General features: G+C 43.1%; 1 long non-coding RNA gene across 1 annotated transcript; it reads right to left on the reverse strand.

Annotated features, from left to right (window-relative positions):
* Positions 1–12,510: 12,510 nt before the first annotated feature.
* On the reverse strand, positions 12,511–17,184 carry LOC119116562. The gene is made up of 2 exons (XR_005096293.1): positions 16,750–17,184; positions 12,511–14,752 (listed from the first exon to the last, which is right to left on the reverse strand). It is a non-coding gene; the product is annotated as an uncharacterized LOC119116562 (long non-coding RNA).
* Between the last annotated feature and the right edge of the window lie 594 nt (positions 17,185–17,778).

Consider the following 17,778-nt stretch of genomic DNA (forward strand, 5'->3'; position numbering starts at 1 on the left):
GTGCTCCAGTGGTGATGCCGGGAGGTCACCAGCTTGGGGGGGTGATGCGTGCGCGCATATACAAAAGCAGACATGCAGGCGTGGAGGAAATTGAAAGAACATCTGGATATGTGCCACCTGCCTGGAGGAAGTCATCTAGTTTACACGCACTACACGAGTGTGTGTGTGTGTGGGGGTGTCCCTTCCTGGATGTACAACCTTCCCGCAAGTGAGCACCACTGGGAGATGTTGGAGGACGCGGTGGCGAGTGAGCGGCGTGCAAAAGCGGATGACACACTTTACCCGGATTAGATGTTCAAGTAAACGGCGATAGCGTGAGCACGGGCGGGAAGTCACGTCTGCGGATGCCGACCGTGTCACCACTGGTTCTCTTTTTGGTGCCTGACCTGGCCGTGGGGGTCCGGTTCGAGATACTTCGCGGGATGAGAATGTGATATCCGCAGATAACGCAATAGAGAGGCATGGAAAGCTTTTTTTGGTAAGATTTCTGGTCAGCTAGCCTGTAGCTAGCGTAGCATCCATTAGATTGCAAGAAGGAGGCGGAGCCAAAGAAGAGAAGTATGCCCGAAGAAAGAACGTGAATGTCAGGCAGCCGAGGGTCAGCGAGCAAGGGGAAACGGAGGCACGTGACTCAATGTATTCTGATAACTGAACAGCAGATGTCTCGCACCGAGTTCCTTTGTTGGCCAAACAGCGGGACCCTCCACTTCAGTGGGCTCACTTCACACCGCATTCATTTGCCTGCCAGCTGCCAATTTGGGGGAAGAACAGGTGGAAAAGAAGGCGAGATTGAGAGTCCGTCCCCCTTTCCCTCCTCCCTCGGCAGCATGTCTCGCAGAGAGCCTGCCACTTTCTGGTCCCCCCGGTGGCCTGTACAATTTGTGATCTGAAGAACCACCCACACGCCGCCTTTGTCTTTTGGCTGCTTTGGACTTGGTGGAAATCCAAGAAGAGGGACACAAAACTCCAGGCCGAAGAATGTGGCGAGAGATGGCGGGTCTTGTAAAGCGCGGAAGCCCACGCTCATTAAGGCCCGCACGAGGCCGCAGTTCATTAACACCTGGGTGATAACAAATTTGCACCCCTCTGCTAAGCGATGAGGCGTGACGACGCCGAGTCTTGCCGCGCGAGGCTCGGGTGACTGCAAGCGCCACGGCAAATTGGACCCTGGGTTACCAGAAATAGTGCAGGACTTGCGCGGGCACCAAGTTGGTTCCGGTTGCGCTCCAGCACGATGGTTGCCCTCCCCGAGTGTCAACTCACGGGACAAGCAAATGAATTATCCCCAAGGCTTTGGCTTGAGGAGGAGAGATGATAAAAACTTTTTGATTAAGGAAAGTGAATCGTCTTTTTCATTCGGATTCAAGCAGCCGGAGAAAGAGCGAGCGAGGGTGGGGGAGGCGGGGTTAATCTTAAGGCCGTCCCTTTTTATGCCTGTCCCCATTCCTGAGGAAGCGGCAGTGAATAATGGCGTGTCCATCAACCGTGGGCTCAAGAGCAGATTGGGATTTTCTCTCGGGGATGATACAAAGCGGGGCGACAATTGATGATTGGTAATGTACACTTTTAGCCCGCGTAGCGATAGCGGCAGCCATTGTGCGGGGCTCAGGCTGATGCGGGAATTCTTTTGAAGGGCTCTTTTGCTGAGGATGGCGAAACATCACCATTTTTTTTTTTTTATAAATATGGATTTAGAATATCATGTCTGTAATTCCTCCATGTGACAAATGGGACTTTGAAGTCATGTAGGGGGGGGCGGCATTCCAGTGGTCCATTGTTACGTTCCTTTGCCTTGACTCTTATTTCCTACATGTGCGAAGTGAGAAGCATCCTTCTAATAAAGTTGTCTGGCTCTCCAGTCATGTGAGGAGCACCTGTCGTTTCAGGCAGTGGGTGGGCGGGGCTGGAGGCTTTTTTGGGGCGGGGGCACTATCCATCACTGCTTCCATTTGATATTTAATTTAGACTTTTATGAGCCTTAAAGGATAGGCCATGTCATCTTTCTCTCTGTAGGGATGGAGGATAAATTCCTCTCATCCGTGGTGCAGCCGAGGTAAGGTTGCTGATGATTTACAACTAGTGCGTGTGTGTGTAATATCGGCGGTAGTGGACGCTCTACTAGCCTACATTCAGCTCTCTATACAAAAATCAAATGTGTCCAATCTGGTCAGTTTTTAGTTAAATAAATATATAAAAAAATATATTATTTATATAATTATAATATAATTATATTTATACAAATATTTATATTAAAATAGATTTCTTTTACTTTTTGTTGGACAATGAGGTCATCACTAAATCAATTAATTAATTTTAATTGACAGAGCTAATTGACGTTTTTTTTGTTCTCCCATGAATTATGGATGGTTGAACATCGTCAGGGTAATTCTAAGAAGCGTTTAATAAACTAATCCTCTTCTAATGGTCTGTTTTAGTGGAATGCGTAGCTTAATTCATTATCCCCTTTTGTACGAGTAATTATTTTTAAAATACCAAAGAGCCATTCTTTCTTTTTCACCTCTGATTTATCGCCTCAGCTCTGGCCTGACGCTGTCTTCCCAAGGTGTGACATTTGCAAATATTTATAGCTCCGGCACATTAAAACGAGGCTTTCCTTTGAAGGTGACCGACTGCTCTTCCACACCAGCGTAATTAATAGAAGCGGCGCTTGTTCGCCTTGCGTTATTTAGCCGCTGCATTCTTTTCGATCTGCATCTGGAGCTCATAAACAGGCTGTTATTATTATTTATTTTTTTACACTCTGGATGCACTGGTTTTTCGTGCGAAAAGACTCAACAGTTGAATATTTTATTGATTAAATCTAAACCTTCTGTCCAAAGTGGCAATTAAAATTCAATTAAATTGACTGAAAGCATCATATTAAATTTCATCTCTTTATGAGCTCCCAGATAATGCTGGAGGACAAGACTTGAATATCATCACATCCTTTTTACATGATATCATCCTGCCCGTTTACGATAAAAATGACACTTTGGGGTATACTTTCGATATTTCTTAACTATAACTTTGTAATGAAGACAATTTATGGATATTAAATCTTCTCTTATTGGATTTTGTAACGAGGCACAGCACGCCAGAAAAGATAAGCGAAGATGATGTTTATAACTGGACGTTTATCCAGCAACGTGCCAAACCGGGCGAGGTAAAAAAAACAAAAGTTTTCTTCAATCAATTAAACTTCATTATTTTTCATGTCCAATTATGAATTTTAAAAACACTTTTTCCCACTTGCCGGTGACAATCACATGTGATTAGGGATCTAACAGCCAATCACGGTCATGACTAAACTGAGAAAAAAAAAAAAAAAAGAACAATATATAACATGAAAACAATGACCAATAGAGGGCGACGGAATGGAGAAGCTCAGATTTTATTTTTTTTATAGATGAAAAAGAAAAACAAGGAATGGAGAGCAAAAAATAAAACAAGTTCTAAGCTGTGCTCCTACAAGGGTGACGCCACGTTAGCTTCTTGTGCTAGCTAGTTATTACGTAATGTGTTTTATTTAAATTATTCAGTCCTTAATCAAGATTGTACATCTAACAAGTGACGCTACAACACATCATCTTGGCGGGTGGAGGTTGCACTTAAGCTCTTCCCTCACCTCCACACTGCATCGTGATCCAACGAGATGCCGTTGTAAGATAACATCTTCCTGTCATCATGTAGCATCCCATCTGGCTTTATTTTGTTTGACTATATGGCTCACTCATCCCCGGATTTTATTGTTTCCATCTCCGGGCGGTGGGGGCAGTAGCGCCCCCCCCTACGTATAACACAAGTTTGTGACTCGGCACTCGGTAATTTAAAGCCGTTATGGAATCGCAATTTCAGGGCTCAGCGGTTGTTTTTCTAAAATGTACTCAAGGAATTAGCCACTCCAGCCACAAATCAGGCAAATTTATGCACAGTTGTAATACACTTTATGGGCTCATGGTACATTGCTTCAAAAACAGCAGATGTGAAATGATGATAAATATAATGAGGGGTTTTTTTCTTTTTTTTTTTCGCCACCCTACTTCGCCGCACAGTGCGGAGAAGGACGTGGAGCGTGTTTACTTACCCCGTACAATGCATTTAATGTCTTAGTAAGGGCCAGCGCCAAAACCTGATTAATGTCCTCATCTCTTTTATTAAAGATAAGCGTGGTACTGCAGTCGCGAGATAGAGAGAGCGCCATAAATCTTGGGGCAAAATGAGCAGTCAAATAATCACTCATCAGAAATGAAATCTACATACATTAACGCACTCGCGCGAATGTAAACACTGGCCACCGTCTCCATTTAGCTCGCTATTCTTGCTAAGGTGGGGGTAAGGGGGGGGACGTCTGGAGACGGGGTGTTATGCGAGACCCGTGTCCACCATTAGGGGCTTGGATGACAGAGGCAATTAAGCATCTCCCTGAACGGGACGTAATGTTGCTCCATGCCTCGGATTAATTAAGGCGTGCGTTCGACAGTGATGGCCGACTCCGTGCTTCGGCGACAAAGCGATTCTTCATTCCGTGTTTGGGGATTGGGATCCTGAGGTTTCCCTAATACGACCCCCCCCCCCCCCCCCCCCCTTTCACATCATTTATTCCCTTTGACAGCCATCTACTTGTCTTCTCCCAGCTAAGGAACATTATCTGAACTCTCAAGGCGCTTAGCGACAGGGACGGACGATCCTAAGTGGTGGTCGCGCACCAGCAGATACGGAAAGCGACCCTGCTGCCTGCCCTTGCAGACGACGTCTCGCGGAAATGACTCGCAGACATGACGAGATATCGAGATTTATTGTATTGGGGGGCTTGATGGAGTCGAAAATGGAGTCTATACAAACACGCTAGCACATTTGGGTTCTGATTTTTTAGCTAATGGTTTTATATCAGGTAACCAATGGGAGTAAACAAACACATGGCAGCTCCGCCTCTGGCTAGCAGAGAAATATGTATGTTATTTTAATATTTAGCGTATTAGTGTGACGTACAGTAGCTTTTTAGATCAACTGTGGAGGTGCCACTATGGGTGTTTATTATAGCAGTTGCATGTCTTGTTTTAAAGATTATTCAATTGTCACGATGAGGGTGGCGACCGTATACGATAGCGCTATTTCCATATATGTGCAATCACTAATGCATGTATGCACGCATTGTTATGCATCCGCCACATTTTGCTCTTTTCCCCGCTCACACACTTCAGACACGTCTCGGTGACAGATGTCACATGTTGCGGTTCAAGACAAACAAATGCACACAAGCTACACTGTGGCTTCTCTTTGTTTTGTCATATCGTGATCATCAAATTATTATTATTTTTTGCTCTTGTCTCTCTCGCTCATTTGCTACTGGCATCTGGCAGGGACAAGCTGATGAGGTGTCTTCACGACGGAAATTGCCGGAAATTGATTTTCCATGGTTGATAAAAGTCGCATGCAATTAGTGGGAGTGTCAAAACGCTTTTAATGCATACAGCCGAGCTCACCGCTCACAATATTGACAGGGACGCTTGGTAACGATGATGTCTCTGCCTTATCGACTCTGCCAATGCCTTTAGTATTTATCGATAATAATCGACAACTTAATCGTTATGAATTCTGGAGATTATTAACTCGCTCACTACCAGCTCTGTTAAAATGATTTTATAGCCGTCAATAGCAGGGAATGAGTTAGAGTAACCAGCTACAATAAAAAAAAAATGGGCCTCGCTGTTCCAATACTTTTGAATTGGAGTGTCCTGCTGTATTTCTCAGTATTACATAAGTAATTGAAAGTGTCCAGTTGTTCTGCTCTGTTGCTATATCTCCTCTGCCATCCATACGGTCACCTGATCCACCAGCTCGTTAGAACGTCGTTAACTCAGTCGTTGAGCACGCGACGAGGGCCCGTTAGCATGGCCGCCAAGCCCCGGCCCGGTGCCGATGCTACAATATGCTTCTTGTTATTCCAGGCTCATTGGCGCTAAACTCTGGCAATCAAGAGCGTTTTGTCCGAGCTCATTGGCCCAGTGGGCTCTCGTCTGGCTCCGGGTTTGGGTCGTTAGGTAGAACTCGGCGGAATAATGGCACATTAGAGCCTTGCAAATCAAAGAGAAGGGGTTTTCGATGTCATTTGCCGAGAATGGAGAGTCACGATGTGTATAAAGATAGATCGTTTCTGGCTCATTAGAACTCATCACTTGCTGCTGTACAGATGAGACACCTTGACTATTACGTGACCTAGTAGGAGCCATTCTGAAGATCCGACAGTAATAGTTTTAAAACAATTACCCGAACATTGCAAGTATTTTGATTTACAGTCACAGGAGGGAACGAATACTTTGAAGTTATGCAGATGTCAGGTAGTCAAAGGCTGCATTGCCAGACTGTTTTGATGGCTGTCGCTCGTTCAAAAATAACCATTGTATGCCTTTTTTTAACTGTGACCTGCCAGAAATGTCAAATGCCAAAAGAGCTCTAATTACCTTTGCCACGGAGATTGTTGTCAGTGCTGTAAAAAACAAAATATAGCAATAAAAATGGCTGCTACTGTTTTCAAAACCCCAAATTAGAACAGATAATTACAGGCTATGTATAAAGCTATGCGCTCGTCCAGATTTGAACTTTTGAATGACTTCAAAATCAATAGGCACACGTTTGGCTCCTCAAATGCAAAACACACGATTGCTGGACTGAGAAAAATAATAGCATGCAAGGAATTAACTTTTGGAATATGCTAAAATTGAATTTATGTTGAACTAGCCTGCTTAGCTAAGCTAACGAAGCAAGCTACATACCGTTTGTAGCTATAACATTGTTGTTTGGCTTTTGAATTCTTCTGATAATAAATAAGTAGCTAGCCAGCTTTCCAAGCTTCACTTCTTAATATTATAATCAATGTGGTCATCGACATTTGCTCGGGATAGATTTTGGCTAACCCGTGAAGCTAATCCGAACCACAGAAAATGGTTCAGTTTGTTTTAAAAACCTCAAGTTTGCTCATCTGATCCGCAGAAGCATCTTGAGATTATCCCTTTCCCTGTGGGGTGTCGACTTCTGGGACGTTGAAGTGGGGGGGCTTCAACTGCAAAGCTCCTCCAAGAGCACATATTGTCAGTGGGCATTAATCATCAGAACCACATTCCCTCATAAGCAATTCCTCTCATTAGAATTAAATAGCTGCTGTGCTGCTCAACGGAATACTCAAGCAGAAGGAGGGGAACTTCATTTTGCAAACCAAGAGTCCATTTTAGCTCGGGAACAAACACGGACGACCCTCGGAGCGGAAACACGAGCTCACCCCATCGGCGGTCAAAAAAAAGAATAAGCACCTGGCGTGGATATTTTCCGAGCTTTTCCCAACCCATAGACAAAACATTTGAGATTTACAGCCGCTCCGGCCTGTCTTTCCGGCGTGATGGATGGCCTTCTCGCCAGCTCAGCTTTTAAAAGCATGCTCTCAGTTACCCAGCAAACTCACGCCATTCAAGCCGCGGCCATGAAAGGATAAGCGACGCCTAGTGATAAGCGCCACATTTCCTTTCTTCATCTTCCAATCCCTTGTTGACATGAAGAAACACTCTGCTGTTTGCGTCTATGGGAACCCGCCGAGTCAGCGTTTAATAGAGCCACTCACAGTGGTGGCTATTAATGGTATCTCCATTATCTCGTTGAAACGGATTGACGGAAATTAAATCCAATCTAAAACTCTGGGTGTAGATTTTTCTCATTCATCAGATCAGTCGGTCTTGTTCTCGGCTTCTCATTTTATTGTGCGTGTGTGACTCGTCACTCGCCCGGACTAAACCTTATTCTATTAGCTGCGTCTTCTTAACCCTCAATCCTTTCCGACTGCTTCCCTCAGCTCCTTTTTCCCCTTAACTCTGGGCTTTTGCAGATTCTCCCGTTTAGCCCGGGAGAAGTCGTTTTACAGTTCAATCAGGAATTCTAATAAACTGACCTGCGCTTTAATGACTAATTCATTGTCTCCTTTACTACCTTCATGGGTATAAAGGGGATTAATGACTTGAGCAAGGTTAAAAACAGTACCACTGCGCTTTGCCGCCGTCCGCCATCCATCATCCTTTAGATTCTTCAGAGAGTGGTGGGAATTGAAGGAAAAATTAGTTATGCTTTTGATGGATGATGGCATAGGTGGGTGAAGATTTAAGTGGGGCTATAGCACTGATAGCGAGGGAGCTTGCTTTGCGGGCCAGCCACGGGAGCTTTTCCATTCGCTGCCTCCGCACTCCGTAACTACCTGGAAGTCATATACGGTGTTGGTTATACAACGGTTATGCATGACTGGTCTCAGTAGACCAAAGTTGTGTGTGCGGATGTCTGCTGAGACTTTTATTGTTAACAAAGACCATCCCTCAAAGACACACTTCAGTAGACCTCTTCTTTAGTGCGTTTTTGGTGTGTGTTTGGCGTGTTGTAGCTTTATGTTTTTAGGTCCAGTTGTTGTTCATATTCCCAGTGGGTTTAAAGGACTCTCAATTAAAGCTGATAATGACCAACCTTTTGAGTCCTAGATATAGCCTACTGTGCTAGCTTCTTGTGTTAGCTAGCAACTGGTTAGCGGCTGTATGCTTATCGCTCTTCCATGACATTAGCACTTGGTTTCATGCTACACTTGTTGGACAGAATGTTTAAATCCTGCTTTGTGTCTTGTTTTCAACGATAATTTCAGTCCATCTGTTTGTGTTGCTTGACAAGTAGCACTAAGTGAAGATGTGCTCGCTACATTAGCTTTAGCATGCTAGGCGGTATGCACAGTCTCATGGAGTAAATGTTGAAATCGTAAAACTTGGACTCTTGGAGGAATCATTCTTAAATATGCTTGATCTTAATAGGCTCTTTGTGGGCCACATTGATGCTAGTGTCGGAAATATCCCAGGTACATAATACGGTGCAAAATTTATTTGGAAAAATGAAATCTATTTCTCGTGACTTATTCAACTTTTTTTTGACAGTTTATTTACTTTTCTTCACTTCTTTCTTGTTAGTCGGGAATTCCGAGGAGGAGACGATGAAAACACAAAGGGGGAAGCAGGTTCAAGGCTGCGTCTCTTTTGTTTACCATCCGTTCCCGTCGCACGTGCCTCCACCGCATGTCGGTGATGGGGGGGGCTGTTCTCCTTTTCCCAGTCATTTCTGACAATGTTAATGATTTAGTGGCGAGGCCTTCACGCCGGATGATTTGTGACACGTCGGAAGGCTGCAAAACACGGGAGGATGAGGCAGCGAGAGTGTTTGGGATCCGGGGGATGCCTTGCTGAGAGCGATTCATTATATTTAAGACAAGTGTGACATCCCGCTTCAAAAAGCCAGCGCACACGTATGTATAGAGGGGGGATTTTTTTGGGGTGGTCAAAGCGGGAAGCGGGGGGGGCGAGTACAAAGGCATGCCTGGGTGTTTTTGGATATGACATCGGAACAGTAGGCAGGCATACGGAGACAGCACACTGGAAAATAATGGCTAATGGAGGGATTTAGCCCGAGGCTATATGCCTGCTTTGCCTACGTCTGTATAACTAGTATATTTATAATTCAAATACATACCTTTAATAATTAACAAGCAGTGAATATTAGAGCAGAATGCGGGATATATTTTCCTCGCCGTCGGAGGCAGGTGGAAATTTTTTGACAACCGCTCGAAACAAAGACGGCGGCAAAATTTTGATTTTCAAACTCCTGCGGGCAACAAAAGCTCATGTGTGTGTGTGTGAGACAAATATTAGCGTTGCGGCAAGACACACTAGGCGCATTGTCTTGCTTGGCTTGGGGAGTTGCGGCCACCGACTCCCTGGAAACTTACACAAGCGAGAGCGTCGCTAGGATGCACTTTTTGGATTGTCTGCGTTTGAGATTATTTATTTTTTTTACCCCTGCAATCATTTTCCAGGTTGAAATCAAATATAAATTCCAATGCATTTACACCGGCGCCAATTTGTCGTCAAAACGTGTCGGTTATAAACATCTCCTCGTCTTGCTGTTTCAAAAATCAAACATCCCAAAGGACAATGTGTTTCTAAGTGGCACAATAACGATTAAAAGTAAATGTTACGCAAACACTAGAACTCAACGCTAACCACGTGATTTGCATATTCCGGATCGGAAACTGCATTCAGCGCCGACCCCGTTTTTTTTTTTCCCCCTCCCCTCTTTGATGTGTCCTCATACATATTGACGAGCCACCGTTTGAAACACAAATGCACCAGCTCAGTTCAAGCATCCTTTTATATTAAATTAAAAAAAAAAAATGGAGCATTAGTTTGTCCCATTTATATTTCCGCGGATAATTAGCAAGTGAGAGATTGGACAATTAGCTCATCCGTGCTAATTGATTATAATATTACAACGTGGCCGTGATAAGACGAGTGTGAGATTCCTTGTTCCACATTCCTCCAAGGGATTGCTAATATATACAATGCTTGTGTGTAATGAGGGTTTTAAAAGGGCCAAATCAGCTGGGGAAATTGTTAATTCTATTCCGCTCAAGACTCAAAATGAATCATGTGTGTGTGTGTTGGGGGGAATCTCACAGAATGACAAATGCCTCTTTTGATTTGGTCCCACGTCAATGTAAAATGATGAACATCAGGTTTGTGTGCTTGTGATGTGTGTGTGTGTCTCCAACAGCCAACTTGACATCATCTGGAAGTGGAGTTCTTTTTAAATGTACTTTGTGCATATCAATCTCAAGTACAGTGCGCCTGCTCCTGAATTTAAAAGTGACTGAGTGGAGCCGCTGCCATCGGCTGGGAAGCTAGTTATCCGTGTTCACGCCCACAACCGCGCAAACCCCCCTTTCGATAAAAATACCAAAATATAGATCGCTCCACCCATGAACACAGTTAGACTGCGCTTTGATACCATTTTTTTTCTTCTTATTACTCTTGCATGACAGTTTGCTCATGCAGCTGGAAACCATCAAACTGTTCCTGAATGTATCAACGTGAATTGCCTCTGCGAAGATAAACAGTGTGTCGGACAGATTTACCACACAACACCCCCCCACCCGTGGCCATACATTGAGATGCCCTCTTTCACCATTTACCACTCACACTAGCCTACTTCTCTCCCGACTTGTCAAATAGCCGGGGTGTGCCACGATCCGCCGTGGACCTCCTAACCGACTCACGCCGGTGGGCCCCTCTCCACTTCCACAAGGGTGGGGTGCTGGGGAGGGGGGTGGTCGTGACAGTCTGTCAGGGACCACTAACCGAAGGAAGGAGCGGCGGGAATGTGACGTTCACCTGAAAAGTTCCTCTGTGTGTGTGTGTGTGTGTGTGTGTGTGTGTGTGTGTGTGTGCAAGAAATAACATCCAAAGATTTACATTGGTCGTGGAGATGTTGAGGCCCCGGGAGAATGAATGATATGGACCCCGTCGAGAATTTTATGTATTTCCAGCACCCATACAAAGGTGCAGCGTGTATTAAAAAAAATAGTATGATGAAGAACGGCGCGTCTTGCCGGTGTTTAATAATTAATAACAGCCCATTGTGGCTCTCTATGAATATTTACAGGGAGTGTGCATGCCAGAGGGGGAGAAGCTTGTGTGTTTATAGCATTAAACGCTCAAACATCATCGCCGCCATTTTGCCTCGGAGCATTCAAAGACTCCTCACGGAAAGCATTTTATTTGTTGGAGCACATTGTTGTCTTTTCAACTTACGTTATGTTTGGTAGGCGCCAATACACTGAATTTTATGTGGCTTTGAACAGACTAGGCCCCAAATGTGTCAGATTCGTGTGTTTATGACCTTTGACCTGGACAGGGACTGTAGCAAAATGCTTCTTGTTAAAATAACTGCTGAGACTCCAGCACCTTCTAATAATGGCCAAGCGGGCCGCGCTTGGTACAAATAAATATTATGCTCCTCGTCAACCTCGCCGTGTTTGGCTTTGCCGCCGTTGCCGCCGCTCCCGTCGGCGATATTTATCCAAGGGAGGGAAAAGCGGAACGTTGTTGTTTCCTCTCTGCGAGTCCCCCAGCCCTCAGATCTTCTTCTTTGCTGGATGAGAGCCGTCTCTGAAAGATGGCGCTTCGCTTTTGATATTCCGCTCTCCGTTTGACAAGGCCAGATAATTACCTGGCTAACCTCAACACTTCATCATGACAAGGGGGAAAAAAAGAAGCGGGATGAACAAGCCTCCACTCTGGATAAAAACCATCATGCCCCCTCCCACTTTTTTTTTTTTTTTTTTTTACTTTCATTACTGTTATCTGCAAGTATTTCATGACAACTGATGTATGCATGAAACGGTTGCCATAGTGATGCCTTCAAGAAAGTGTTTCATTAATTTAGTCCTTCTCAAATAATGGGGTGGGCCAACCTGTTTTTTCCCCCCCATACTAAAATACAGTGTAATTGCACATCCGCTGCAGTAGGTGGCAGTGCCACTCATTTATTTATTAGTTTGTAAATTTCAGGCACATTATTTGGTGTCAATGCCAATAGTTATTCTTTGTTGAAAGATCACCAAAATTATTATCCCTGGGTATACAAAAAGAAGCCACTCTGAGGTTTGATTTGAAATTTTATTTGAAAACCAACCAGGAAGTAGAAAACAGTTACAGTCTCCATCATATATCAACAAATATACTTTGTATAAACAACACTATTCATTGCAGGAGATGAGTTTTGCCCTGTTTGTTTACACGCAATTTGTGTGTTTAGGCTCATGCGCGAATATACGGACTCTTGTCAATGATGGTTATTGAATAGGAGAGCGGTGTTTACTCTGCTGTGTGACTGGAATATCAAAATGTGTCACCGTGTGTGTGTGTGTGCTGCTGTGTGCACATGCGAGCGCGTGTGTGTGTGCAGCTGCGTTCAAGCTGACTGCATGTGAGCTCACAACCAGCATTTATAACACAAAATGGCCAAAGATCTGTGAAAATATTGCAGTTGAATATTTCATTAAAATGAAGTAATTCTAGTAAAATAATCAAATACAGTGACGCAGAGGAAACACAAAAGCTTGCCAATGAAGCAAGTAAAATAAACCTAAATAAATCAAGTAAAATTGAAAAAAATACCCCAAAATATTAATGTACTCATAAAAACTAAGTAAAACTTTTTTTATAGTCAAATATATTACTGTAATAGTAATCACAACACACATAAATAATAGTTTTAATACACAGGACACGTGCACACTGAAAACAAAATAAACAAAACCTTGTCAAAATAAGGCAATAAAGCATAGGCATAAAAATGATCTAAAAAAAAAAAAATCAAGTCCAGCTAAAAAGAAATTAATTTCTCAAAAAATAAAACCTCTATTTTAGGCACCTGTGTAATATTTTACAAGTGAGCATATTTCAAACTGTACTTGGGCCATGATAGCATCCACCCTCCTCTCCCAAGATGCGCACGCATGAGTGGTGTCAAGTGTTGCTTTTTGCCGAAAGCCATGTCCACCCCCCAATGCCCAGCTCTCTTTTTTTTTTTATTGGACATGTTTCTATTTCCAAACGGGCATTAACAACAGTCAGCCATGCATGCGTGCACACTTCCTATAATGTAGATAAGGCAAAAGAGGCGGGGGTGGGGGGGGGGGGTGATGTGTAATAAAAGGTGGGCCTTTGCAGCCTGTTTAAGCCCCTTAAGCCTGATAAATGATGAGCGACAGAGGCGCAGCGAGAGGGTGACCGCTATTAACTCCTCAACCACCCCCTCCCCTACACACACACCCTTCCAGCCACCCCTGCAACTTTTATTTCCCAGCTGCAAACGCCACCCTTCCAATAATACTCCGATTGATATTTTGTCATCATCCATACACTGTTTGCATGGGGCTGGAAGGATCATGTGATCAGGCTGGGATTATGGCACTTACAGTATGTTGTGGGAGCATCAGGTATTTTGGGACCAACAAGCTCATTAAATTGGCATTTGGTGTAAACATACGCACGCACAAGCACACACTTCAGACTTCGGAGAGGAAAATTATACACTCTAAAGATGGTCCAAGTAACAGTTGGGTCCAAAGTAACACAATAATGGGTCAAAAAGGGACCAACGGCTACTTTCATGACTCAACAATTTATTTATTTATTTAATTATGGTCTTTTTGACTCAGTTGGGTGATTTTTATTTTTTTTACCAAATTATGTGTAGTGTAATCGAAACATTAGAAAAAGCTCTGCAGTGCATAATTTAATTGTAAACATATTATAAATATAATTACACATTATAATGTAACGTTAAAATGGTCAATAAACAAAAAACGAGCATTGTCTTTGTAAAAGGTTTATTTGATCAAAAAATAAAAAAGGGTTTAGTTTGTTTAATTGTGCATTGTAACATACATTTGTCACGTGCTGCTTGTCTGCATATGAGTTGGCATAAATTAGAATTTTGAAATGATTATCTTTCAGCATCTGTACATCCATATTACAAGCACGCTGCTGGTTGCTGCTCATAGAAAATGTTTTTTTTCTCCATTTATTTTCATAAGACCAAACTCTCCCTACTATATTTTTGCCATAACTTTGCATGAATTTGAAGCTTACTATTAATCTACTTTTGATTTAGTCTCTTTATTTCCATATAGATTCATCGAGTTGCTTTCCCCTCGCATTTATTTCATTTTGAAGGCCTCGCCACGTTGTTGAGCAGCGCTGAAATGGTGAACTGATCTGCCGCTAGGTGTCGCCAAAGCGCCGCCTAACTGTCTTCAACCAGCAGCGCCTCCTCCTCCGCGTAGTCCTTCCGTAGCCCCCCTTCCAGAAGGGGGGTGGGTAAACCGTGGTTTTGGGCGCTGAGAGAATTGACAGTGAGTCGCGAAACTTTTACAAGTATTTGCCTTTTTTGAAACCACGTCGTCACATTGCATCGGCGGGGGTCGCCTGGAGTTCAGGTGCACTGCTAAATACTTGCAGTGGGGACTGAAGATTTATTATTAACGAGACGATGCAGTTCATGTCGAAACGCTGCAAAATTAATTGAAATGGAAGAAAAGTAGAATGTGAGGCTGATAAATAGAAGACGAACGAGAGGACAGTCTGGATTTATTCAGTGACTTGGGAATTATCTTCTCAATGGGAAATTGAGAATTTATTTTTAGATAGCAGAAATTTCATGAAGGTTGAGAAGTTTTTCAATTAGACTGTTTTGAATTGCTTCATAAATGTTAAATTGTTACATTTGATTTTCTGATGGAATATGTGACATTTTTTAAGTTGGACATGGGGTGAATATTAAACATTTTGAAGTTGTTTGATTCGTTTGAAAAATTGAGACTATAAAGGTGAATTTGTTAGATTAATTCGTTTTTTTTTTTTACAAATAGTGGCAAAGCAAAAATAAATTAAATCAATGTGCAAAATTTTGCCGTTGGACCAGTTTGAATTGGTTTGAAATCTTGAGTAAATGACTGATCATTTCATTGACTTGGTCGTAACAGGTTTGGAAATATGGAAATCAACCAAGTCAGCACAACTAAACCTCAATCAAGTTCTTTGCTTCAAGCGGATTTTAAGCAACAATTCTCACCACCTGTAGCTGTTGCGTGGGGTGGCCTTCCATCTCTTCAGGGTGTCTTGATGATCTTTAAGCCTGCTGATTGTCCCACTCTTGTTTTCCTTGAAATGGATCCCCCCCCCCCATCCCACGCCCCATCCCACCCGCTCGTGCACGCACCTCCACGCACGCACGCACGCACACCCGCTTGTGATGAGTCCAAAACGCAGCTGGCCATGTCCCCCACACGGACACGGAGAGCTTTAACCCTCTGCTGACCTCCATTTGACACCAGCAGATGAAATGTTAGCGTCCGTTAATGGCGTCCGATGGTTCCGTCCACTATTTATATACAGCCGACTTCAGAAGAATAGCCTCATATACTACCGCTCGCACTTTTAACGGTGCCACTTTTAAATCGCATTAGCAAGTCTTGCGACATGGGAGGGGAACTCTAATGCGTGGACAATAGAGTGATTATTAAGATTTAATGTGTCAATCTTATTGTTTAAGCTGTTGTGTCTATAATCGTACATGCGCTTCAAAATAAAGCTATTTATTTATTTATCTATTTATTTATTTACAGTATTGACGCTGTAAATGTGTGGTTGTTTTCAAAAGGCCAAGAAATGTCTGATTTCAATGTTATAGCCTGTATAATCTTCACACAAATGGCCACATGGGCGTTATGCGTTTATAAAATACGTACATTTCCATAGTGTGCGTTTTTTTAAATCGTTGGAATAGCAACATGCATGCTGTAAATGCTTGATTAAACACCCGGATTTTGACAAGAGGTCAATTGTTGAACGGACAAGTTTTTAAATGCGTTGCGTCGTTATTTAAAAAGCCACATTTGCGCAATATAAGCTTGTTAAATAAATTATCAAAGTAAAAAAAAAAAACTACATTTGGGGAATTAAATTGATCACAAAACACGTCATTAAAAATGATAGTTTTTTATTTGTTTTTTTTTTCTTTCTGTCTTGCATTTCCGAGGCAAGCAGTGCGTGTGTGCGTATAGTGTGTGTGTGTGTATACGTGTGTGTGCGTGGAAGAGTCTTACATTGGACACGCATAATTAACCTCCACTGTTTTCACACGCTCTTTTGCCTGCTCACATCACTGCACGGGGGGGCTACAAAAAACGCTCACACTATTTCCACTTTAAATCCACGCGAGAGAGAAAAAAACGATGTTATCCCATTTTAATATAATTTTTTTTCCTCGATAAATGCATTTTTCTAACAATCAAAAGCATGCAAAATATGACAACAAAGCACGCGCTCGACTTACCGGTGTAATCCAACATTAGTGGTGATTTTAGGGGGGCGGGCGAACTCGCATAGTGGAGCGGCGCTCTTCCACGCTGTTTGTGTTTCTCCCTCTCTCTCTTTCTCTTTTCTCTCACTCGCTCTCTCTCTGCATGTGCGTGCTCCTTCCCGGGGAATTGCTGCTTGAAATGTCCACGCAGCCGTTTGTCAAAGCCTTGCTTGCGATCCTTTGCACTTCCCACACCCACACCAACGACCCCCCCCCCCTCCTGTATGCCAACGTAACTGTTGTCACCTTGCATTTATTAACCCGTTATTTGTTTGTTTCGGGTTGGCCTCCCCTGCAGTACAAGCTCCTCCTAATCCCCCTTTTGTAAATTCTTGATCATCCTCGACCGCTATTAAAAGCATAGCGAGGTGGCCCCGTGCCTAAAGAGCTCCTGGAGGGTCTTCACGTGCAAACGATGCCCTCCTTTGCTCCTCCTCCTCACCCCCACCCCGTCCCGTCGCCTCCTCCTCCTCTTCTTCTTCAGCTTCAATCTCCCCCCCTCATGATTGATGATGCCCGCATGGCCATGCTTTGATAATTGACCAAATACTCCCAGGCACTGATTCCTATCAGGAGAGGAGACCACAAAATAAGAGAAAAGAAAAATATTTTACTTTTAAACTACTCTCAGATTTGAACTGACATTTTATATTGACTTGCGTTTCCTAATATCCTTGTTAACGTACAGATTTGGTCAGGAAGCAAATCAACAAGTGAAGAAGAAAAAAAGATGGCGACATTTGCAGCTACTTTAATGTTCAATATGGACAAAATCATCCCATTAAGAAAAGGCGACGAATGCAACCTGATTGTTTTATTATTCAATTTGGATAAAGTAACATCTTTAAAGTGTAAAAAAATAAGTCATCACAAGTACGGAAAAAGCATTGTTTCATTTAAACACTAGAATCAGGTTCACAATCTTCTATAAGGTGTTCAAAAGTCCCCACAATAGTAAAAACATAAAATTTGCAGCCCTTTCGTGGTTGTTTGCACAGCAAA

The sequence above is a fragment of the Syngnathus acus genome, chromosome 22 (genome assembly GCF_901709675.1).
Source record: "Syngnathus acus chromosome 22, fSynAcu1.2, whole genome shotgun sequence".
Classification (NCBI taxonomy): Eukaryota; Metazoa; Chordata; class Actinopteri; order Syngnathiformes; family Syngnathidae; genus Syngnathus; species Syngnathus acus.